The sequence below is a fragment of the Panthera onca genome, chromosome C1, assembly GCF_046562875.1.
Source record: "Panthera onca isolate mPanOnc1 chromosome C1, mPanOnc1 haplotype 2, whole genome shotgun sequence".
NCBI classification, from domain to species: Eukaryota; Metazoa; Chordata; class Mammalia; order Carnivora; family Felidae; genus Panthera; species Panthera onca.
Window position 1 is genome coordinate 67691908 of NC_138346.1, and position 24977 is coordinate 67716884.

General features: G+C 37.5%; 1 long non-coding RNA gene across 3 annotated transcripts in view; it reads right to left on the bottom strand.

Moving 5' to 3' along the window:
* The window catches only part of LOC132670856 (uncharacterized), a 74242-nt gene that overhangs the window by 13220 nt on the left and 36045 nt on the right, over nucleotides 1-24977 (bottom strand). Inside the window, exons 2-5 of one of the 3 annotated variants that reach the window (XR_009606932.3) lie at nucleotides 18104-18285; nucleotides 15432-15481; nucleotides 13273-13411; nucleotides 11321-11480 (exon numbers count right to left, since the gene is read on the bottom strand). This is a non-coding gene — a long non-coding RNA (uncharacterized LOC132670856). Of the gene's footprint in view, nucleotides 1-11002; nucleotides 11481-13272; nucleotides 13412-15431; nucleotides 15482-18103; nucleotides 18286-24977 lie in introns of those variants that run through there. The other 2 variants (XR_009606930.2, XR_009606931.2) reach the window with 2 other exon arrangements.

Consider the following 24977-nt stretch of genomic DNA (forward strand, 5'->3'; position numbering starts at 1 on the left):
ATGATCTCGTGTTCATGGGTTCAAGCCACACATATGACAGCTCAGAGCCTGCTTTGGATTCTGTGTCTCCCTCTCTCTCTGCCCCTCTCCTGTTCGTGCTCTGTCTCTCTCTCTCTCAAAAAATAAAATGATATGTTAAAAAAAATTGAAAAAAAAATCTTAAAAAAGAACAAAACACTCTTGGAGTGGAGAGGAGGGGAGAAGGAGTGAATCTAATCACAAATATCCTTTCAGGCCCACAGAGAAGAAATTGTATAGCTTGAACTTTCTGAACTACTTTTTGAGCATTAAAAAAAAAAATGTGTAAGCTTGTAATCTTCTGGTCCTTGTGAGAAAAATGTTATCCTTGAGGAAACATGTGTATCCACCTTAAAGAATAGTATAAGACAATGAAGATAGCTCTTAGGAATTCAAATGATACTTATTAATGATACTTATTTTCTTGGGTGCAGAAATGAAGTAGAAGTGAAAATACCATCATCAAATATTCTTTCTTAGCTCTCTAGTGTCTCTTTTTTAATGTTAAAAAAAATAGTTCACTAGAATACAGACTAAGTCAGCTTATCCTCTATGTTGAAGACTTACAATTATTATCTGCTGTGAAATTTTTTAATATAAACAGTTTGCCCATATTCAAATCAACTAAAAGACACAGAGCCTCCAAATGGGGTGCTCAAAATAAGGCACAAATAGAAGTCTCTCCTCAATGGGTTCCCTCCAACACTTGCTTTGAATATGTTTCTGGGTATTCACAAAGCAGGACAGGTGCCCTCAAGATCACACAGAGACCATCACGGTCTTTTGTTTTTCCCACTTTTTCTTCCCAGCTGTACCCAGTCTTGTGCTGTCCCCAGAAACACAGCATCCTCAGGATGCATTAACATACACAGAGCCATAGACTGAAACATTTGAGAAGGATCTAAATCTCTGTTATAGTGTGAGAAAATTTCAGAATACAAATTATTTAGTTCTGAGGTAATTTGCAAATATACAATCACACATTCCTCAGTTAACTTGGCCCAGGTTTAAAGCCTTAGTTAAACAGTCTGTTCTTGGATGGTTTCACTTGTATTGCCCCCGGAAGGCAGCTGTTCCCACCTTTGGCCTTGACTCAGGGTCACTGTCCTTTTTTGCTAGGCAAACCATCACCTCAGGCCTCCCCCAAGTTTTACTCTACAGATTTTCTGAGCCTCCGGAGAGCCAGGCTCCTTTCCAGCCTGGGGCCTAATTCAAGTTCTCTGCACTCACATGGAAAATGTTCTGGCAGCTCCAGATGCAAGCTGAGAATTTTCTGACCAACATTCCTCTGGAGTCTGGGCAATGGCAGTTTACCTGATCTAAACATCCTCCTTAATGAATATGCTCTGCATATCTTATAATTATTTTACGTTTTTCCTCTCCTTCCTATGCTTCAAATTTTCGAAAACCATCTATCATCCTCTTTTTTCTACTCCTTATCACATACACCTAAGGGCTTCCTATCACCACTCTCCACTCTAACTTCCAATCACAGCTTCCATGAAAGTGCCCAAGCTCTAAATGTATCCTGGGACTTGTAAACTCTGCCTCACAGTTGAACCCTTATCACACTTTGGCCCAGCAAAAAATGGAGAATCACATTTCCCAACTTAAATGAAGATCTGTGACCAGGCATGGGTAGCAAACACCCCTGGGGACCACCCAGGCCCTTAGATCCTCCCTTCAGAGGACTGACCTTGAACTGCTAGAGCCCCTTCTACTCCTGTTCTTTGCACAGAGAACCGTAAGTGCTTGAGAGGCACTATATTCCTGGAAAAAACCCATAGCCAAATACTGACTTGTGTGGGAGTTTGACAGCCCAGACTTTGCCTCAAGGTGGGACATGTCTGAGATGTAATTTATGTTTCTGAGTACCCAGTGGAATCAGTCTGAGGCTCAGAAATCACTTGAAATTTCTCTCTTGCTCATTTTCTTCCCCCTTTTCAATATTGCTTCCTCCACTCCCTTACCTGATTCTCCTGAGAGCAATTCCTTAATAAATCCTGAATGTTTATATAGGAATCTTTATCTCAGGGTCACTTCTGGAGAATTCAACCTAAGAACCCATGCCATAGAAACATTTAATTAGGCAATGCCTAAACATTAATTAGGCAATGCCCTGAATTAGGCAAAACTGAATATTCCAGATTTACCAAAATTTGTACCTCAGTACTAGCTGAAAACTTTAGAATTAAAATTATTCCCCACTAATTTTTTACAGTGTATATTTTCTTTGGTCATGTGCCTAATTTTCATATTAAGAATAAAAAATTAGGAGTGTGTATATGTTTAGTATAAAATGCCAAGAACAAAGGAAGGACTTAATTTATCTTAAAAAGCAGCCTGAATACAATCTTTTGACTTGTATCTTTGCTCCCAAACGCTATGGATTATTTTTTGTAACCACGTTTCAGAAATACGATCACTTCCAAAAGCCATTGCAAACAATTGGCTTTTGGTTTTCCAAGTTTATGATGTAACATTTAAATATAAATATGTATATAAAATTTTGTATTTTGAATTTTTCATGGAATATTATATCCTCAAAGTTTTTTCATGTTACAAACATATTTTCAGATACATCAAAATCATATTAATGATACATTTTTATGGTGAATAAATTCACTTTAATTTTACTTTTTCCAATTTTTTTCAATTATGAATATAAATACATCATAAACATTTTAAAACTATATAAAAACTCTGGAAGGAAACAAACCAAAATATTATATTTATATTGAAGTATCCTTCTTTTTTTCTTCTTGTCTATATTTTTGAGATTATTGTCAAAAGAATATTCTATTTTTATAATGACACATTTTAAAACAATATAGCCAATATAATCAAAGAAAATAGCAAAATTTCTTAAAATATGTAAGCTTACATAATTTTTATTGATTTCCCAGTACACCCACTCTAGCCCATAAAGAAAATTTAAAGTATGGTTGTTTATATTGAAAATCACAAGCTATGCTTCCTCCACCTAGTAGATGGTCTGATCCTGGAACACAACTCATATTTGCTAAATAAATGATGTTTTATGGTTAAAAATAGCTTTTATTTCACTTAGTGTTCATTAACGGATTAGGCAAGATATTTCACAACGAGTAACACTAGCTGAGGCAGGCTTTTTGGTACTTATATTACATATAGAAATTCAAAATTTATATTCACACACAAAAACCCTTAATAAAAAAAAGGAACATCTACTCACATGAACATATTGAACATTAAACAAAAATACAATACAAGAATTTCATATTTGTCTCCTGTAAATGCAAACATTAATGTGGTAATTATTTGTTTGAGATTTACATTTATTGTTATAATCTCACTATCATTTCAAATATTTAGTCATTACTTTATTGTCACAGTTCTAAGGAAAGCCTTTAGTTTAGAAAGTGCTTCATTGACTGTTGAGCACATTTGACTTCAATTTCAGGATCCTCATACTTCAAATGCAAACTTGACTTAATACACTGGAAAGAATGTAGACACTTATGGAGCTAATTAAAGAAATTGAGTACTTTTACTGGAAAAAAAGTTGTGTTCTCATATCAACACCAGATATTTCCAAATGACATATCTGATAAAGGATTAATATCCAAAATATATAAAGAACTTATAAAACTCAACACCCAAAAAATAAATCATCCAATTAAAAAAATGGGCAGAAGAGGGGCGCCTGGGTGGCTCAGTCGGTTAAGTGTACGACTTTGGCTCAGCTCATGATCTCACGGCTGGTAAGTTCGAGCCCCGCATCGGGTTCTGTGCTGACACTTCAGAGCCTGGAGCTTGCTTCAGATTCTGTGTCTCCCTCTCTCTCTGCTCCTCCCCCACTCATGCTCTATCTCTGTCTCTGTCTCTCTCTCTCTCAAAAATAAACATTAAAAAAATTTTTAAAAATGGGCAGAACATGAACGGCCATTTCTCCAAAGAAGACATCCAGATGGCCAACAAACACATGAAAAGACGCTCATCATCACTAATCATCAGGGAGATGCAAATCAAAACTACAATGCACTATCACCTCATACCTGTCAGTCAGAATGGCTAAAATCAACAACATAAGAAACAACAGGTGTTAGTGAGAATGTGGAGAAAGGGGAACTCTCTTGCACTATTAGTGGAAATGTAAACTGGTGTAGCCACTGTGGACAACAGTGTGGAGTTTCCTCAAAAAGTTAAAAAAAGAACTACCTTACAATCCACAATTACACTTACTGGATATTTACCCAAAGAATACAAGAATACCAATTCAAAGGGATACATGCACCCTGATGTTTATAGGAGATTTATTTGCAATAGCTAAGATATGGAAGCAGCCCAAATGCCCATCGACTCATGAATGGGTACAGAAGATGCAGTATATATATATATATATATATATATATATATATATATACAATGGAATACTATTTAGCCATACAAAAGAATGAAATCTTGTCATTTGCAATGACATGGATACAGCTTACAGGGTATAATTTTAAGCAAAATAAGTCAGTTAAAGTAAGACAAATACCATACAATTTCACTCATATGTGGAATTAAAAAAGGAAACAAACAAGCAAAGGCAAAAAAAAAAAAAAAATAAGAGTGAGAGAGACAGAAAAACCAAGAAACAGACCCTTAATTATGGAGAACAATCTGATGATTACCAGAGGGGAGGTGTGTGTGGAATGGGTTAAATAGGTGATGGGGATTAAGGCGCGCACTTGTCATGAGAAGTACCAGGTGACATATGGAAGTGTTGAATTACTATATTGTGTACCTGAAACTAATATAACATTTTATGTTAACTAACTTGAATAAAAAAATCCCAGTTAAAACAATAGGCATCAGATAAATCTTCGTAGAACAAACAACAATAAAAAAGTATGATTTACTATGAGACAGGCTACCATAGCAAGAAGGTAGGGATAGTCTGTCTCAGGGCATCTGAATAATAGAATAACTGTCAGTATGTAGTGGGCAAATCTGGCTTCAGGATGAACTGTGTCATTTCTTGAAGACCCTTCCAATAACATGAGCTTGTGATTATTCATGGAGGAAACTCTTTTGTATCATTTACAAAATTTGACCTTGACAACGTTAGCTTTATGGAAAGAGTGAGACAATCTTATTTTCCAGGCAATGATTTAAGAGGGAAAACTATTTACAAGGTACTAGATTGTGATGTCTTTCAATGCAAGGTGCAATAAAACAAGTGAGTTTTTTCTTCACTCAAGAGGTAGTTTTCATTGATTCAGATTTAAAAATATATAGTTAAATACACATGTACATTAATGAGGTATTTAAAGGGAAAGTTAACATTTTAATAGTACACTTGATTAATGATGTCTTGCATGAAGTCAAAGCAAGAAAAGTCAGTGTGAATGACCTCTGAATTGAAAAAACTGCAGACTGAAATGTCTTCAGTAATTATTTTGGCTGCATAAAGTCTGAAGCAACAGAAGAGGTTTCAGAGTTATTTTATAGAACCCATAGGACTTAATATATCATAAGCAGTGAAGTCTTGGAAAGAATTAGGGCCACTTATTTATATTAAAATATGACAACTAGTAATAACATTATTCTAGTTGCAGTCATCATGCACAACCCATCTTTGCCAACTTCATGAAGCAATGAAAATCAAAAACAAAAACTTTTTATTGAGTTATTCTAGTAATTCTGAACAGCTGCAACTAGTCTATAAGAGTAAAATTTCTGCCAAAGATATTTTGTCAGCCCTTTATTTATCATCCAGTTCAATACTCTATATTTAAATACCAAGTAGGGGCGCCTGGATGGCTCAGTCCATTAAGCATCCAACTTCGGTTCAGGTCATGATATCGCGGCTCTTGGGTTTGAGCCCTGTGTTGGGCTCTGTGCTGACAGCTCAGAGCCTGGAGCCTGCTTGGGATTCTGTGTCTCCCTCTCTCTGGCCCTCTGCCACTCATGTTCTGTCTCTTTCTGTCTCTCAAAAGTGAGTAAATGTTAATTTTTTTTTAAATTTAAATACCATGTAATCTTCTTTCTTATTTCCCAGAAATATGAATGCAACTAGACAGGCCAAAGATGGTGTCAAGCTTTTCATACCGTCTCTTATTCATTAATCACACAATATGAAACACCTAAGATACTTTGCTAGTCAAGAGCAGCACGGAGGTTGAAATCCTGGCATGGTTCGTTGCCACAAAGGATGAAATGTAGAGCACCCAGGAGGCCAAGTTTTTCTCCCAGCATGTGAAGGCCCATTGTAGCATTCTTTTAGCTTTGGCTGTTTGTTCAAATATAAGCAAGTACGTTGAGAATCTTAGCTCACCTATTCCTTAGCCAGTTTCCTTTGTCCTACATCCCTCTACTACTTAGTGATTCACCCTAGCTGCCTCTTCCAACTCTAGTCTGAGGAGTACCCTTTGTTGCCCTGGCTGCTCACCAAATTTACCCAGGAAAGGCCAAAACAAATAGCACCATTGAGAGACATTACAAAATGCTTGTCACTTTGCCAGAAGCTCCAGGCAACTCACAAGCCCTCAGGGGGTCTCTAGGGATTAGTTGAGTCTAACATTCAAGTCTCCAGACTCTCTGGAACTCTGCTGCCCAAGGATCAATGCTCTTCTCATAGGCGGAAGGTAAGGATAATTTCAGGATGATTTTTCTGACTCATTTACAGAGCTTGCCCATGGCCTCTGAGTATGACAGAGATAAAGACAATGTCCTTTCAAGTGCAGATGGGTAGGTAAACGACTGCCCAGTAACACCGGGAAACCAACAGCACTTCAAACATACTGAGTAATATTTAAGCCCGCCCAATAAAACACATGGTACAGTATTTTTGAGTAATGTTGGGCTTAACTAACAATGGACAACCACTAGAAGGCCTTGAGAAGAAGAGTTGTGTTTTTAAGAGGTTATTCTGGCTGCCCTGCAGAATATAGACTGAAGAGGATAAGAATGGGAGGGATGAGATGAGTCTGGAGTCCACTGTAGAGGTATCAGTAAAAGAAGATGGTGCTTGCTGTAAGGTGCTGGCATGTGCACAATGTCTACAAGAAAAGTGTTCCACTTCACAAGAGTTTATCTGAGGACCTTTTTTGTGGCAATAATCACATAGCATAACCGATTACAAAGGCCACTTCTAATACCCTAACATACAACTGTGTCATCTGTATATAAGAATTTGCCTATTAGCTAATCTCTCTGTGCTTCAATTTCCTCTTCCATAAAATGGGTTAATCATTCTACTTACCCCATGAGGTTGTTTTTGAGAATTGAAAACATTAATACATGTCAGAGTTTTGCACACAGAAAATATAAATAAATACAGCTATTTTTAACTTTATCTCCTCTATATTACAGATTGACAAAAGGGAGGATATAAATAAAAGTTTTTCAGAATCTGCATAATATCACTGGATTTTACATTATAATGTAAAAGAAAAGATAAAAAGACAACCTTGTTTACCCCATCAATAAATATTATGAACCAGTCTTTCTATTTATTGACTCTGACCTCGCAGATTGTTGCTATTGAACAAAATTCAGTTTAGCTCATGGCTGATTCCTGTCCTCAGATTCAAAACAGAGAAGTCTTTGAAAGACATAAGCAATATTTTGTTATCCTAACAATTTTCCTTACAGGAAGAAAGTGAGGGTATTTTTTCTTTTCTTGTGTCTTAAGGAATCTTTTGACAGTGCCCATGGCTCCCCCATGGCTCCAGCTCTTGGTAGCATGCCCCAGGCCTTGCCCCCAGAAATCACTGGCCCCCTCATCATGGGGACTCATCCTGAGTCCAGCTTCTGGTTTTAGGCAACCACATATTCATATGTTGTCCTTTCCAACTGAGAGTGATTAGAACTTCTCTGGGTTGCCTTAACAAACCCTTGTTTAGCCTCTGTTTTCCATCACCTGGGTGATCAATTCCCTGTATTTGAAGGATTGAGAGTGGCTTCTGTTTTCCGGGCTAGTTGCTGAATGATAGAATAGTCATGGAACTGATTCAGTAGAACACACTGGCAAAGATCAGAGGCCACTATTCACAGAATTACATAGAGAGGCAGGAAATTTGGGGGAGATACTTTACCTACCATGAACTTTCAAAAACAGTTTAAATAATGTTTAAACTTTTGTTATAAAGATATGGCTGCTGGGGCACCAGGCTGGCTCAGTCAGTAGAGCTTAAGACTCTTGATCTCAGGGTTGTATGTTTGAGCCCCACGTTGGGTGTAGAGATTACTTAAAAAATAAAATCTTAAAAAAAAATAAAGATATGGCTGTTTATTTTAGAAAAAAAAATCAAAAGTGTCAAAAATAAAAACATTTCTATTAATAACTATTAATATATGCCTCCTATATTTACTGTGTATTTTATAGTAGTATTTGGGATATCTGACGGGGGAAACAGTATTTGCTTTTAACCCACTAAATTTCATCTCATTAGATCTGAGCTATTTAAGATAGAATAGATACCAGCTTAACATTAATTTTATGACAGCACAGCTTGAAAGAGGTGAGAAGGAGAGAAATGAGGATCTATTAATCAAGATTCATTTGACCCCCCTCTTCCACTAAATGAAAGACTAGCAGGAGGCAGTAGCAGTTACTCTGGGAGGAACAAGCAGGCTTTATAATCCAGATGCTTTCTGCTAGCATCAAACAAGAAAACACAGAGGAAGAGAGAAGATAGTTCCTTTCAAGGGCAAAATGGATATATTCCTTTGAAATATACTGAGGCTACCAACTTCATATTCTATCTGAATTCCTAAATAGTTTCCCTTCAAAGACACATCTGTTGAGCTTTTTTCTTTTTATCCATGAACACTGTTTGTACATTGCATATAAGACTACCAAGATGTTGCTCACATGACTTCAATTTAACATTACAAATCAATTATATTCTTCATGATAACCAGATTATTCCAAAGACCTCAAAAAATGTGAATTAAATGTTCAAGAATCACTCAAGTTGAAAGAACTTATGTCCAAAAATATAAAATATTCTAGAATTTGAAAGAATGTAAAGTGTTTATCACATCAATCATTCAGTCAGCCAAGAAAGTCTACACGCCAACCAACAATCATTGGGAATTCATCTATAAAAAAACATCATTAAAATGCACTCCTTAATTTCTCTTTCATTACTTGCTTTCTTGTTAGTGGCTACTCTATTAGCTTAGGATTCCAGAAAGAATCAAATTGCAAATGGGGGTCTTGCCCTCAAAGGGAAAACTTCCTTAAGTTTCACAAAGGCTACAGACAGCCTGCCTTCTGTGCTGGAGGTCAGAGAAGAGCAGAGCAAACTCACTTCACTCTTGCTGCTCAGGCAGAGTTGAGTCGGCAGCTCTCTCCTAATGACTGAATTCCAAGGCCAAATAGTTCCGCAACTTCTTGTTGCATTAGCTTCCGTCTCATGGAGCACAATTTGGAGTGTTCCATTTTTTAAAAGATTTAAAATAATAATGTTTTACAACTTTCTACTAGAGTAGTTTAAAATCAGAATATGTTATCAAAGGCTATCTCAGTTTGAAGTTGATAATAAAGCATCAAAAAGCATTACAGTGTAATTAACATTTTCCACTGGAAAGCTCTATCTCTTGCTTCTTCTTCCTCTTTCTCCTCTTCTCCTTTCTCCCTTTCATTTCACTTCTCTTCCTTTCTTCTCTCCTCTTCTTTCTTATTTCTTTATTTAGCATAAACCTGGTCCCTAACACTCCCTCAAGTTCCAACCCCAGTCCTACTTATTTCCTTCTCCACAAAACATCTTAAAATTTTATGTATACTCACTTCCTTGCTCTTCAAACCATTTGAAATTGAGACTTCACCACCACATTTAAAATTTCAAATTGTTGGGGTGCCTGGATGGCTCAGTCGTTTTAAGCATCTGACTCATGGTTCAGCTCAGGTCATGATCTCACAGTTCATGAATTCAAGCCCCGTGTCGGGCTGCGTGCTGACAGTGTGGAGCCTGCTTGAGATTCTCTCCCTCTCTCTCTGCCCCTGCCCCATTTGTACTCTCTCTCTCTCTCAAAACAAACTCAAAAAAAAATTTTTAAGTTAAATTGTTAATTGTGAAAGTTAGTGACACTATCCCAGTTACCAGCAATTGACAAAATTAATAATGACAATGTTAAAGTATTATTTAAAAAATTCATTCACATTCGTTCAAATTGGAAACTAATTATGATGTACCACATCCCAAATGTGATCTATACACTATACTTGGACTATAATCAGGTTTTGTATTCACATAACAAAATTTCTGTAAATATCAGAGTAACTCACTTGGAGTGATAGACTAGTCAGGGCCGTAGGTTTACTAGGGGGGAAGCCTGGGTGTCCCTTAATTGTCATTATCAATCACAGGAAATAAAGAAATGAAGCCTAAGGGAAGGAGGCCTTATGATGGGGTGAGGAAATAAATATTTAGGGCTGGGAGTCTATGTGGAAATTCTGGTGGTGGGGGTGAACTGCCTGGTCATGTGGCAGCTGAGAAGATAAAGCTGTAAGTCGGTGGCCCTGGACCTAGAATAGTTGTAAAGATTCTATGTGTTTTCCTTCCATTTCATCATCCCTACTCTTTCACTGCTTTTTTAAAAAGGCATATCCTGGTCTCAGTTGTGCAAGGAGTACTTAGAAAAAGATCTGTGGCTCGGTCTGGACTGAAAAGGTAGTGAATGCAGCATTGCCTCCCCCAAGTCTGGAATGGGCAGAGTGGCAGTATCAGCAGCATCAGAGGCGGCAGCTCAGGGGGATAATGAGGCCTTGCAGAAGAACCAGGCAGAAGTGGCCTCGTTTCTATGTACCTCTGAGGCAAAAATCAGAAACTCAGGAAAAGCTGAGGGATTTAGTTCCTGACAGAAGCAATGGGAGGTCAAATCATTGTGCCTTGGATTGCATTTATGTCCATATCAAATTTAAAGAAGATTAAAACAAATTCATAGGAACTCCAGTAACAGAAAACTATACGGTGAATTTTATGGATTTTAATCCAACCCAGTAAACATTCATTCAGTGTTTTTTTATGAATAGGGAAGGAAGTTATAGACTGTGTTTTTGAGGAATTTACAATACAAAATTCCAAAGAAGAAGAGAATTAATAAAGGCCTTCAAAGTAGTTCAGAATTTAACGGCCATACACAAGGAAGAAAATCTTATTTCCGAGATGGGGATTCAGGTAAGGTTTAATTGGCATCATGAAGGGGGCAGTGATGATGGAATCCAAAGAAGTCTCATGCACACCTCATGCACCCGTTGGAAACTGGGCTTAGGTATAAGCAACAGAAAGCCCAACGTAAGTTAACCAAACTTTAGTCTTTTTACCCAACAAGAATTTCTGGACAGGTGACAGTGCAGCAGCTCTCAGTACTGTCAACACCCCAGGCTCTGTCGCCTTTTTCCTCTACCTTCCTTAGTGTTCCAACTCCCATCCTGACAGTTCCAGGATGATTCTTGCTTCACTAGGCATCTCAACTCTTGCTTCCTAAAGGAGAAGGAGGAAGAAAGAGATATGGAAGAGATAAGAAAATGTTGCCAAAACCACCACTTAGGTCTCCTTGGCTAGAAGTATGTCAAAAGGGCTTACTCCTTGTTTTCAGCGAGATTAAGATATGTAGTTTTTGTGTTCTTTTTGTTTTAGCTGGTCACACTGTTATCCCCCTTCCAAAAAATAAAAATTAGGGTTCTGCTAAAGAAAAAAAGCTGGAAAGAGTATTAGATTAGTAACTATTAAGATGTGCCAACATCCCACTTATTAATTCTGCAGCCTAGGATAAAAATCAGCTAACATTTCTGTATGGCAGTTTCTTTACCTGTGAAATGGTTATAATAATATCTTCCTAGTAAATGTTTGGGTGAGGATCAGGGACCATGTATTCAAGATGTTCAATATAGTCCTGACAAGTTAGGAGAGCATAATAGAGTGTAGCTGCTGTTACTGTTTAATTGGTTTTTTGTTTGGTTTATTAGAAATTGAAGGAGGAGTCCAATTTCAATACATAAATACTGGAAGAATAAAATTTTAGATGAAGGAAACAAGATCACAAAAACATGGACTTAGAAAAAAATATGTAAGGGGTGCATGGGTGGCGCAGTTGATTAGGTATCTGACTTTGGCTCAGATCATGATCTCGTAGTTCATGAGTTCAAGCCCTGCATCACGCTCTGTGCTGACAGCTCAGAGCCTGGAGCCTGCTTCGGATTCCATGTCTCCCTCTCTCTGCCCCTCCCCTGCTTGTGTTTTTTTTTTTTTCTTATTCTCTCTCTAAAATAAATAAAATAAACATTTAAAAAAATATGTAAGAAAATTTAGAGCGTGTTCAGGAAATTTTACATAGTTTAGGAAGACTATCACTCATGTGAAAGGGAAAAAGTGAATGGTAATACTAGGAGGTCAGTATTCTGGGTCATATGATGAGTGTTGGCAGTGGGGGGCGGGGCTGGAACAGGGGTATAAGAGGCAGGCCAAAGGGTTTGATGCCTCGGCAGATAATGTAGAAGCACTGAAGTTTTCAACACAAGATTAAGTCCAAGCTATGCTTCATGCTGACCACTGTGACAGCAGTGCATACGATATACTTGGCAGCTGGAGAAAAACCAAAGCAAGAAGAGTAGGGGAATTAATTTATACCCAAACAAAACATAATAAAAGCCTGAAGTGGGATAGCAGCAACAGAATAGAAAAGAGGAACTGATTCAGGAGTCATTTTTAAAACATTACTTACAGAATTTGGCATCCAACAGAATAGAAAAGGTCAGGGAAAAGACGGTGCCAAGGTAGTGAGCTAAACTTCAAGCTTCGTGGTGTCATTGGCCAGGGTGGAGGGTAGAGAGCAGGCCAGGGAGACAGGACCACATTAAAAAGGTGGAAGGAAAGAATGGAGAGTGAGGCTGAAGGGAGAGGTGGAAAAATACTGAGAGTAGAAACATTTAGTCATGTAAAATAAGATGTATAAAAACGGTTATATTCCAAGGGGTTGTTTAATCCATAAAAGGAATTTTCTCAGGCGAAGTAATGAATCTGTGAGAGCAAGATGCCTAATCCGAGTCATGCGCTAATCTGACTGTGTGGGGAGGCACCACCCATGTGCACTTTAGAACATGTACTTGCTGTTCAATGGCATTAGCATAGAAATAGTCCAAAAGTATGTAAACGTGTTTCTGAAGAAAATTCCCACTACTTAGTCTTTCACTCTCGTTAGGATGCAAAATTATTCCTCTGGAAATATTTGGGCACGGTTTGCCCTTCCTAGAGGCAGAGGAATGAGTTAATTTACCTCTTTAGGATCCCTCGCAACGACGTTCAGATCTTGTGATCATGGGCTCTGGGCTCAGTTTCAGCAGTTAATGGTCACAATGGAAACCCAAAGCGAAAGCAGACTGGGGAATCACTGCTGGAATCAAGGCGCTTTGTCACTTTGAGAAGAACAGAGTAAGGAACATAAGTGGTCTATTGACAGAATTGTTTGCTTATCATTTTTGGCACCTGGCATTTAAAACCGGGCAGGAAACACCTTTGAAAAATGATAATCCCAAACAGTTTAGACTTAATACAGTACTTTCATCTCTGTTTCTGGGATTTGGGGTCATTTAGATTTTAACACTCTAGCCATAAACCATCTAAATACATTCTTAAGGTTGCAGTAAGGGATAATTAGATTCTAGGATCATAGTTTTGAAGAATTTATACAGACACAAATCTTTTCAGTAATTATTCGGTATTATTTCAAGTCAAACACTAGTTTGTTTCAAACTTCGGAAACCCCTTTGAAAAATGTTATGTGTTTTCTTCCAGTATTTTGGTTTACTTTAGAGATACTCATTTCCCCATAAATGAAGTCACTGGAATTTATTACCGAATTTAATTTGGTACCTGCTCTGCCCTAGACACTTCATCAGCACTGATGTAAAAAGGTACAATCTGATTATGCTAAATTATCTCACCTGTGATTAGGAATAACTCGTTTCAGGAGTCAAAGTGATTGTAAATAAATTCGTATTAGAGGGCTGAATAATTGCAAATCGTGTTTTTCTCATCTTTTAAAAATTTTATTACACGTGAGGTTACAGGTCCCATGAGTTTATGGCACTTAACCTAAAGGCAGTAAAAGTGCTAAGCTGGGTATATAATGATATTCATAAGTCACCTTATACTAGAAAAAGACTGTTGGTAGCTGCCTACAATGAAACTAAACTGTCCTCTTTCCTCCTTCATAGTTGTGCGAGTACACTGTTAGTGGGAATCTCACTTGAGGTTCCTAACTGCTAAAGTAATAATGTCTTGTATGTATAGAAGACCTTCCTTGTAGAGTTTTTTTGCCAAAAAAAAAAAAAAAAAAAAACCAATTGGAGATTTTTGTTACTATCTCCTTCTACATTCCCATAACCATATATTTTATAGGCTTAAAAATTAAAGATTAAGTCAAGGTCATCCAGTGAGAGATTAATTTTTTAATGCAAAGGCTAGTGTTCCATTCATTATCTTATCTCTATTACCTTAAAAATCACATTTAGCATGTATCATAAGTTAAAACTTTGTAAATCACCGGTTAGCATCTGACTCAAGGTATCATGCCTCACAAGCAGCTTTCTTAATAAACCCATTTGCTCAGCATATAACGCCAAGTTAAAAGAATTTAAAGAACTCGGATTAGGTTGCTTTTTAGTAGTTCTCATTGTGACTTACTAAATTAAATGACAAATTGAAATGCAGCTGAAATAACTCCAGAACTGGTTCTGTTATGGTTAATGAAAAGGTTTCAATCTCTAACGCTCATCTCTGGAACGTTTATTTTCGTGAAAGTGAGTTCTGTTCAACAAGTACTAATGAGACATTTGTAGGGCTAAAACTTTGCATTTGAATTTTTTTTTTAAGAAAATCACAGCAACAAGTTCAGAGAAGTATGGGGTATGGATGGGATGCCAATTAGTGCTATTCAAATTAGCATTCATTCCAATTAGTGCTATTGATCTTCAAGTACATGCCAGAGCGTGTTCAGGCTCTTTCATAAACATTATGACATTTAATTCTCCTTCAAACATGATGGGGTAGGCATGGCAAACTCTGTTTCATAAATGACAACATTTCAGGATTCTGAGATTTAGTTTGATGTTCTGTCCACAAGCTTCATGGTAGCAAAACAAGTTGTCTGAACCTTGCATGGAGACCCAAGGATAGACTAGCATATAGTATTTATTCTAATGATAATATTTATCATGAATTGGTTAATTCATTTATAAATTGGGCAGATATTATTAGCAAACAAATAAAGTTATACTTGAATAAAATGAAACTTCAGCAGGGCTGTGGCAATGGAACATATTGTGGACTTTTATATATTTCTATATGGCTTAAATGTTATTAGAGTAAATGGTAATTGTAACTAAAAACAAACAAAATACAAGAAAATGGAAGGAAAACTTTGGTTAGATTTACCTGAAGTCTGGGACTGTCCACTTATTTTAATTTGATACTGGGTCTTCATACTATGTGTGGTGGAAATCAAGAACAACAAGAACAACAACAATAATAATAATTGAAAACATGTATGTTGTATATATTCAAACATGTTACTGCATGGCATGTATGTCCTATATATATCAACTCATTTAATCCTCACAACCCTTTGAACTAGAGATAATTATTATCGCCATTTTAGAAATGAGGAAATCACAACACAGAGAGGTTAAAGAATATTCCAAATTTACACATATAGGAAGTACACACATCCCAAGCAGTATGCCTCATAAACACAGGCGCTTAACACCTACTCCCTATTGTCATACATCTTGGAACTCACCTATGGTCTAGTTCAATGACTATTAGGTAATGCATTGTTTTGATAGTTGCACTTTGGCACTGAAATCACAGCTTCCTAATCCTGACCTGATTTAGAGAGAGCTAAATTACGTTTAATTCCCAATTCAGTACATATTTGTTGGGACCCTGTCAGGTGCCAGATAATCTTCTGGATGCTTGGATGTATCGGCTACCTTTGGGCAACTGAAGTGGTAGAAGAAGAAAAAAAAAAATATTTGCCTGAGTTCTTCATAAAGTAAAGTCCGTGATCAAGACTTCTTGTAAGTGTAAGTGGATAATTTAGGAGTATTATTTGAGTGGACAAAATTAGGGACAAGAGGAATAAAAGAAGTATGGGTGAGGAATCAATTAATGGATGCAGTAAGTTGGCCACCACTCTCTTATTCTATACCTATGAGAAACTTTGTAAAAGGCATACAGGAACATTTGCCTTAGGGAACTAAATGCCCAACTCCCTGGCCAAGGATAGCCCTGCAGGATCAAGTTCCCCCACATTCAGGTTACACTAATTTTGAATCCAGCAAGTTGCCAAAGGAAGTCTGCACTGTCAGAGAAGCCCTAAGACGGTAATTTAGGATGGAAGTCTGAGGTAAGGCACTTCATGCCTGAGTCAGGCTGCAACTACATGAAACTCATCAAAGTCTGCAGGCAGTTCATGAGATTGAGCCCCACACTGGGCTCTGTGCTATCAGTGCAGAGCCTACTTGGGATTCTTTCTCTCTCCCTCTCTCTCTGCTCCTCCCCTGTGCTCTCTCTCTCAAAAATAAATAAATAAAAACTGAAAAACAAAAGCCCACAGGGAACCAGCGGCAACTGCCAAAGCCAGAATCATAGGTGAGGCCAGCAGGATTGAGAGCTGTGTATCAGCTAAGGAATGTAACAATGAACAAACATAAGAAAATAACAGTATTTGAGAAAGTGACAAACGCTATTGATAAACAAAAAACAAAATAAGGCAGTTAAGGAGATTTGGAATGAGAATGGTGAAAGAATTAGGCTGAAACCTAAATACAGTGGTCAGCATTGCCTATAATTGAACAATGACTTGAAGAAGGTGAAGGAACATGTCACGCAGATAACTGAAACTTGAAAATAATCTGAATACTGTCAATTATTAAGAACTGTTGAGGAAGGGCGTTAAGATGACAGAGAATCCTGCAGACGCTGAGCTTGTCTTGTCCCTGAAGCAAAGCTAGATCAGCATGAAACCACTTTGAACACCTAGGAAATTGATATGAGGATTAACACAACAATCCACATAACTTGGGCCACAGAACTCAGCAGGTACACGGTGTGGAGAGGTGAACTAAAGGAGAGAAAAGCCACAGAGGCTAGGGAGCTGTTTTTGCAGAGAGGACAGAGAAAAAGAATGCGGGAGAGTGCAGTGCATCAGGATTGTGCAAGAAAAGCACTCCCCCAAAAGTAGCTGAAGAGAAAGAGAATGAGTGTAAGCACTCACAGGGGACTGAACAAGAAATCTGTTCCACAAAACCATTTATAGGAAAAAGGAAAGAGTTTCAATGCCACCAGCATTCTATAAACTGTGGAGCACAGAGTCTGAAGTTTTGGAGCTCAGTGCCTGGTGGTGCTCTGGTGAGGAAATAGGGTGAATCCCCAAGAGCAGGCAGCAGGGTCTGAGGGGACTGTGTACCACATGGGGAGAAGTGGTTCCCTGTTTGGAGTGAAATTTGGTAGAGGCAATATGGCCTGTCCACAGGCAAAGGTCCCAGCAGACCCTGGAGAGCAGCCACGTTTGCTGGTATTGGGACAAAGATGCCAGAGTGCAGTGAAACCTGGCACAGGCTGTGTGTTGTGACTTGCCATAATCTCTGAACCTCTGCCACTACACAATTGCATGAATGTTTTCTGGGGCAAGCAGGCACCCAGGCATTGCTCAACAAGACCCTCCCCCAGAAAGTCAGGGCAAGTCCAAGCCACAGGGGGTCTCTGAAGCATGGGTTTTTAAAACACAACCCCATCTGAGACAAACTCTGGAGGGAGGTGCCACCTGGCAGATAGATTTGATATGGACAGGGTAGAGGCAAGGAGTGGACAGAGGCCTGAGACAAAGGAGGGGTACTTGATCGTGGATTGGTGAGAGCAGGAAGTTCCTGTGCCAGAGACTAAGGAGTTGGATGAAGCCATTTCCACCTCTCCCATGTACCACATTGATCCACTCAAGTAAACTAAGCAGTGCCACATAGTGGAGAACAGAGCTGTTACACTAAGCCCTGCCCAACTGTGTCCTCCAAGCACATCCCCTAGAAGACCAGCACAAGTCACTCTACCTGCTTAGTGTACAGACTATAAAAGTCTTCACAGTTTCAGTTCTAGGGGAAAATGGATGTAACTTCATTCAGGTTTCATTCTGTTTGCTGGTTCATTTATTTGTTCATTTTCTTTGCTTCTGTTTTTCCTTGAATTGTTTTCTTTTTTTTTCTTTCTTTCTTTTACGTCTCTCTTCCTCATTCTTGGATACAAAAAGAGAAAATTTTATTTTTATTTTATTTTTAATTTTTTGTTTGATTTCATTTTCTTTATTTCATTTTATTCTATTTTATTATGTGTTTTTTTAATTTTTAAAGTTTTTCTTACCTTTTTTCCCTTTTCTTCCCATTTTTTCTCTATTCTATCAAGCTTCTTTCAACAAGCAGAGCAAAACACACCTACGACCTATCTTACTTTATTTGATTTTTTTGTTTTTGTTTTTAATTTTCATTTTTTATGTTATTAATTTTTTTCTTTCTCCAAAGTGACAAAATGAACAAATTTACTCGAAGAGAAAATAGAAATGACATCCAGGGCTTAATCAACACAGATATAAACAAGATGTCTGAAATAGAATTTAGAACCATGGTAATAAATAAGAATACTAGCTGGGGTTGAAAAAAAAACATGGAATCCCTTTCTGTGGAGATAAAAGAAATAAAATCTAGTCAGGACAAAATTAAAAATGCTATAACTGAGATGCAATCTTGAATGGCTGCCACGAAAGCAAGGATGGTTGAAGCAGAGCAGCAAATCAGTGATTTAGAAGATAAAATTACGGAGAATAATAAAGCAGAAAAAAAGAGAGAAACAAAGGAAAGGATCATGATAGAAGACTTAGAGAACTCAGTGACTTATTAAAAAGGAATAACATCCAATTCATAGGAGTCACAGAAGATGAAGAGAGAGAAAAAGGGGCAGAAGGTTTATGTAAGAAAATTATAGTGGAAAACTTTCCTAATCTGGGGAAGGACACAGACATCAAAATCCAAGAAGCACAGAGAACTCCCATTAGAGTCAACAAAAAAAAAGGCCATCACTAAGGCATATCATAGTCAAATTCACAAAATGCACAGATAAGGAAAGAATTATGAAAATAGCAAGGGGGAAAACGTCCTTAACCTATAAGAAAAGACAGATCGGGTTCACAGTAGACATATCCAGAAACATAGCAGGCCAGAAAGGAGTGGCAGGATATATTCAACGTGCTGAATGAGAAAAATACGCACCAAGAATTCTTTATCCAGCAAGGCTGTCATTCAAAATAGAAGGAAAGATAAAGAGTTTCCCAGACAAACAAAAACTAAAGATGTTCATGACCACTAAACCAGCCCTGCAAGAAATTTTAAGGGGGACTCTCTGAGAGGAGAAAAGATAAAAAAGAAAAAACAAATAAACAAACAAAAGCAACAAAGACTAGAAAGGACCAGAGAACACCACCAGAAACCCAACCCTACAGGCAACATAATGGCAATAAATTCATATCTTTCAGTACTAACTCTAAACATCAATGGACTAAATGCTCCAATGAAAATACATAGGGTGTCAGAATGGATAAGAAAACAAGACTCATCTATATGCTACTTGTAACAGACTCATTTTAGACGTAAAGACTCCTGCAGATTGAAAGTAACAGATGAAGAACCATCTATCATGCTAATGGTTGTCAAAAGAAAGCTGGAGTAGCCATACTTATACCAAACTAGATTTTAAAATAAAGACTGTGACAAGAAATGGAGAAGGGCATTATATTGTAATTAAGGGCTCTATCTACCAAGAAGATCTAACAATTGTAAACATTTATGCCCCCAATGTGGAATCCCCAAATATATCATTCAATTAATCACAAACATAAAGGAGCTCATAGATAATACGATAATAGTAGGGGATTTCAAAACCCCACTTACACTGAGGGACAGATTATCTAAGAAGAAAATCAACAAGGAAGCAATGGCTTTGAATGACACACTGGACTGGATAGACTTAACAGATATATTCAGAACATTTCATCCTAAAGCAGAATACACATTCTTCTCAAGGCAAATGGAACATTCTCCAGAATAGATCACACACTAATTCATAAATCAGCCCTCAACAAGTACAAAAAGATCGAGTTCATACCATGCATATTTTCAGACCACAATGCTATGAAACTCAAAATCAACCACAAGAAAAAAATTTGGAAAGACCATGAATACTTGCAGATTAAAGAACATCCTGCTAAAGAATGAATGGGTTAACCAAGAAATTAAAGAGGAAGTTAAAAAGTACATGGGAGTCAATAAAAGTGAAAACATGACAGCCCAAAACCTTTGGGATGCAGCAAAGGTGGTCAAAAGAGAGAAGTATATAGTCATCCAGACCTTCCTAAAGAAGGAAGAAAGGTCTCAAATACACAGCCTAAACTTACACCTAAAAGAGCTGGAAAAAAGAACAACAAACAAAGCCCAAAACCAGCAGAAGGGAAATAATAAAGATTAAAGCAGAAACCAATGCTATCAAAATAAATAACATAACATAATATAACATAACATCATAACATAACATAACATAACATAACATAACATAACATGACATAAACAAAACAAAACAATAGAACAGATCAATGAAACCAGGAGCTGGTTCTTTGAAAGAATTAACAAAATTGATAAACCCCTAGCCAGATGGATCAAAAAGAAAAAGGAAAGGACCTGAATAAATAAAATCACGAATGAAAGAGGAGAAATCATAGCCCACACCTCAGGAATAGAAATAATAATAAGAGAATATTATGAGCAATTATATGCCAACAAATTGGGCAATCTGGAAGATATGGAAAAATTCCTAGAAACATATAAACTACCAAAACTGAAACAAGAAGAAATAGAAAATTTGAACAGACCCATAACCAGTAAAAGAATTGAATCAGTAATCCAAAATCGCCCAACAAACAAGAGCTGGATGGCTTTCCAGGGGAATTCTACCCAACACTTAAAAAACAGCACCTATTCTTTAGAATCTGTTCCAAAAAATAGAAATGGAAGGAAAACTTCCAAATGCATTCTATGAGGCCAGCATTACCTTATTCCAAAACCAGAAAAAGACCCCACTAAAAAGGAGAACTACAGACCAATTTCCCTGATGAACATGGGTGCAAAAATTTTCAACAAGATACTAGCAAACCGGATCCAACAATACATTAAAAGGATTATTCACCACGATCAAGTGGGATTTATTCCTGGGATGCAGGGCTGGTTCAATATCTGTAAATCAATCAATGTGATACATTAATAAAAGAAAGGATAAGAACCACACGATCCTCTCAATAGATGCAGAAAAAGCAATTGACAAAATACAGCATCCTTTCTTGATAAAAACCCTCAGTATCATAAAGGCCATATACAAAAGACCCACCGCTAATATCATCCTCAATGGGGAAAAAATCAGAGCTTTCCCCCTAAGGCCAGGAACACGACAAGGATGTCCACTCTCACCACCGTTATTCAACGTAGTGTTGGAAGTCTAGCCTCAGCAGTCAGACAACACAAAGAAATAAAAGGCATCCAAATTTGTTTCTTTCCTGTCAAGTAAGGCAAGCTTTTATTACTCTTAAGTAAGAAATTAAGACTGTATGCTAATGATGTAAAGAATGTACATCTCCGGGGCGCCTGGGTGGCGCAGTCGGTTAAGCGTCCGACTTCAGCCAGGTCACGATCTCGTGGTCCGTGAGTTCGAGCCCCGCGTCGGGCTCTGGGTTGATGGCTCCGAGCCTGGAGCCTGTTTCCGATTCTGTGTCTCCCTCTCTCTCTGCCCCTCCCCCGTTCATGCTCTGTCTCTCTCTGTCCCAAAAATAAAAAAAATAAAAAAAAAAAAACGTTGAAAAAAAGAATGTACATCTCCAACCCAACTTCTCCCTTGGATGCCTGACCTACAGATTTAATTGCTGACAACTTAACTTCTTCACATGGATGTCTAATAGACATTGCAAACATATATCCAAAATTAAGCTCCTGATCCCCCCCTTATTTCAAATGTGCTCATTTTACTTTTTAGTTGAGTATATTTCCATTTTTCAAGTTCCAGTGCCAAAATCTTCATACCATCATTGATTCGTTTTTTGGGGGGGTTTGTTTTTTTTTGTTTGTTTGTTTGTTTTTTTACTGCCTTCATCTGGTTTCTTATCAAATTCCGATGTCTCTAATTTCAAAATATAGCCAGAAGTTAGCTACTTCTTCGCAGCTAGGGGCTTGGTTTAAACCACCATCATCCCTCATCTATATTACTGTAATAACTTCCAATGGTCTCATTTTCTTGCTTACTCTCCTACAGACTGCTAAAACTTGCTTCAGATCATGATCATTCCTCACTTAAAAGCCTGGTGGCTTCCTGACCCACCCTGGGTAAAACTCAAAGTCCACCTCTGATTTACAAGGCCCTATATGTTCTAGCTGCTCATTACCTCTCTGACATCATCTCCTACTCCTTTCTTGTTCCAAGTAGACACACTACCTGCCCTTAAGCCTCTGAACTTGCTATTTTTCACTGTCTGAATGGTTTCCCCCAGATATCAAATGACTAACTCCTTCCATTCCTTCAGATAATTCTCAGGAGTCACTTTCTCAATGAGACCTTTCCCCCACTATGGAGAATAGCACAACTTCCCCTCTCAACATGTCCACTTATCCTTCTCTGTTTCATTCTTCTCCACAGCATTCATCACTTTCTAATACCTTCCTTATCTCTCTCATTTAATGTTCACCTCTGCCACTAGTGCGCAAGCACCTGAAACTGTCCTGAGCATGTAACATATGATCAGTAATTTTTGCTGTATGAAAGAATAAAAAAATGGTTCTGGAGCCATCCATTTGCCTGTAGGATAGTTATGATGATTACAGTAGCAATCTAAAAAACAAGAAAATGTTAAGCTTTTGAAAACCAAAGTGTACTTTTCAGCTAGTCAATAGGCTAAGTATCAACATTTGTTAAGTAAAAATATTTTCCAAAAATTTTTAGTTCCTTTTAATATGTTAAGAACAAAGTTGAGCAAATTGGTTGGCAAGGTTTTATTATAGCCTATAGGGAAGAGGAAATCCATGATCTGGCATCAGCAAGTCTCTTTCAGAAAAGAAGGAGGAGAAAGCCTTTCCCTCCCAGGAAAAGTGATATTGGGAGGGAAGAGAGCCCCTTGGATGTGTGTGTATACCTCTCAGGGTTAACTTCACAGGAGGTGGGATATTAATTAGGTTGAAAAGAAAGCCAGGAGGAGGAGGTTTGGCCTATCTCTTACTGGGTCCCCTGGGACCATCCTCACACTGATCCTGAGGCAGAGAGGAGAGGTGTAGCAGTGCTGAGGCACTGGAGAGAAGTGGTTTAAAAAGTGGTTACAATGAGGAAATCATAACACTCCTAGAACAAAAAAATTCAATGCAGGCAGACCAGACCAACTAGAAAGCACGTGGGAGACACACCCAGAAGAAATAAGGGATCTGTAGTATCATCTGGGATCAAGATAGTACAGAATTGACATTATCTTGACTTAGTCAAGACAAACAAACCATAATTTTTTAGCCATAGATTTCAATGATGAACACTAGCAAGACACTCAAGGACTGGACTACATGGATCATGAGTCAGTGGATATCAATCATCAATCATTGTAAATCCAAAAGCCAGACCAACACAAAGACCATCATGAGGCATTCTACCCCTTCAATGAAGATCCTAAACTTTCCTTCATCCAGATTCCCTTTAAAAAAAAAAAAAAAAAAAAAAAAACTATATATATATGTATACACACACACACACACACATATATATATATATATATATATATATATATATATATATATTAAGGGAATATATATATATATATATTAAGGGAATATATATATATATATATATTAAGGGAATATATATATATATATATTAAGGGAATATATATATATATACATATACATATATATACATATATATATATTCCCTTAATATATATATATATATTTTGAAAGAAAGTGCATGTGTGCAAGCAGGGGAGAGGCAGAGAGAGAGATAGAGAATCTCAAGCAGGCCCTGCACTGTCAGTGCAGAGCCCAACACACAGCTGGATCTCACGAACTCTGAGATCATGATCTGAGCCAAAATCAAGGGTGAGACACTTAACCAACTGAGTCATCCAGGCACCCCCTAGACTCCCTCTTGTAAAGGGGACAGGCACAGCACAAATAGCCCTGATAAAGAGTTGGTTTTTTACTTGACTAAATGTTTACCCAATCAAATTGTTTTTAACTAGAAACTGTCTAAACTGAAAGAAAATGATACGCCTTAAACTGGTAAACTGAAGTTTTGATCCCCATTGCAATTACTCCTGCTGAGTGAGCTGAGAGCTCAGGAAAATTTTATCAGTTATAGATAAGTAAAAAGCCCCACACATTTTTTGCATGTCTATATAATAATGAATTTCCTACCCTACAACCACAGCAAATACATCATTCCTTATCTCAATAACCAGTCCTGAATTAAAATATTATGGCCAATCTGAAACCAACCTAATCAAATTTTCACTTGTTATTTCACACTGAGCATTATAGGGACAGGACAGAATTTCAGCTCTGTCCAGGGTCTCTAGTCTACCCTTCTGAGAAAACTTATGTAGACAAGAAAAATAAACTTTTATAACAATGGAAATATTGGCTCTCAACATAATCAGGAGTGCATCAAATACAAAAATAGATATGTAGAAAAAAGGTATCCATATAAGTTAGTCTACTTTGTTCTCTCAGGGTTCCAAAGGAATTCAGGATATACTTTCCTTCATATTCATCATGCAGTCAACCAATATCCAAAGGAGGAAATGACACCCCAAAATGTTTCCAAATGGAACATCAACCAAATACAGTCATGTGTCTTCAGGTAAAA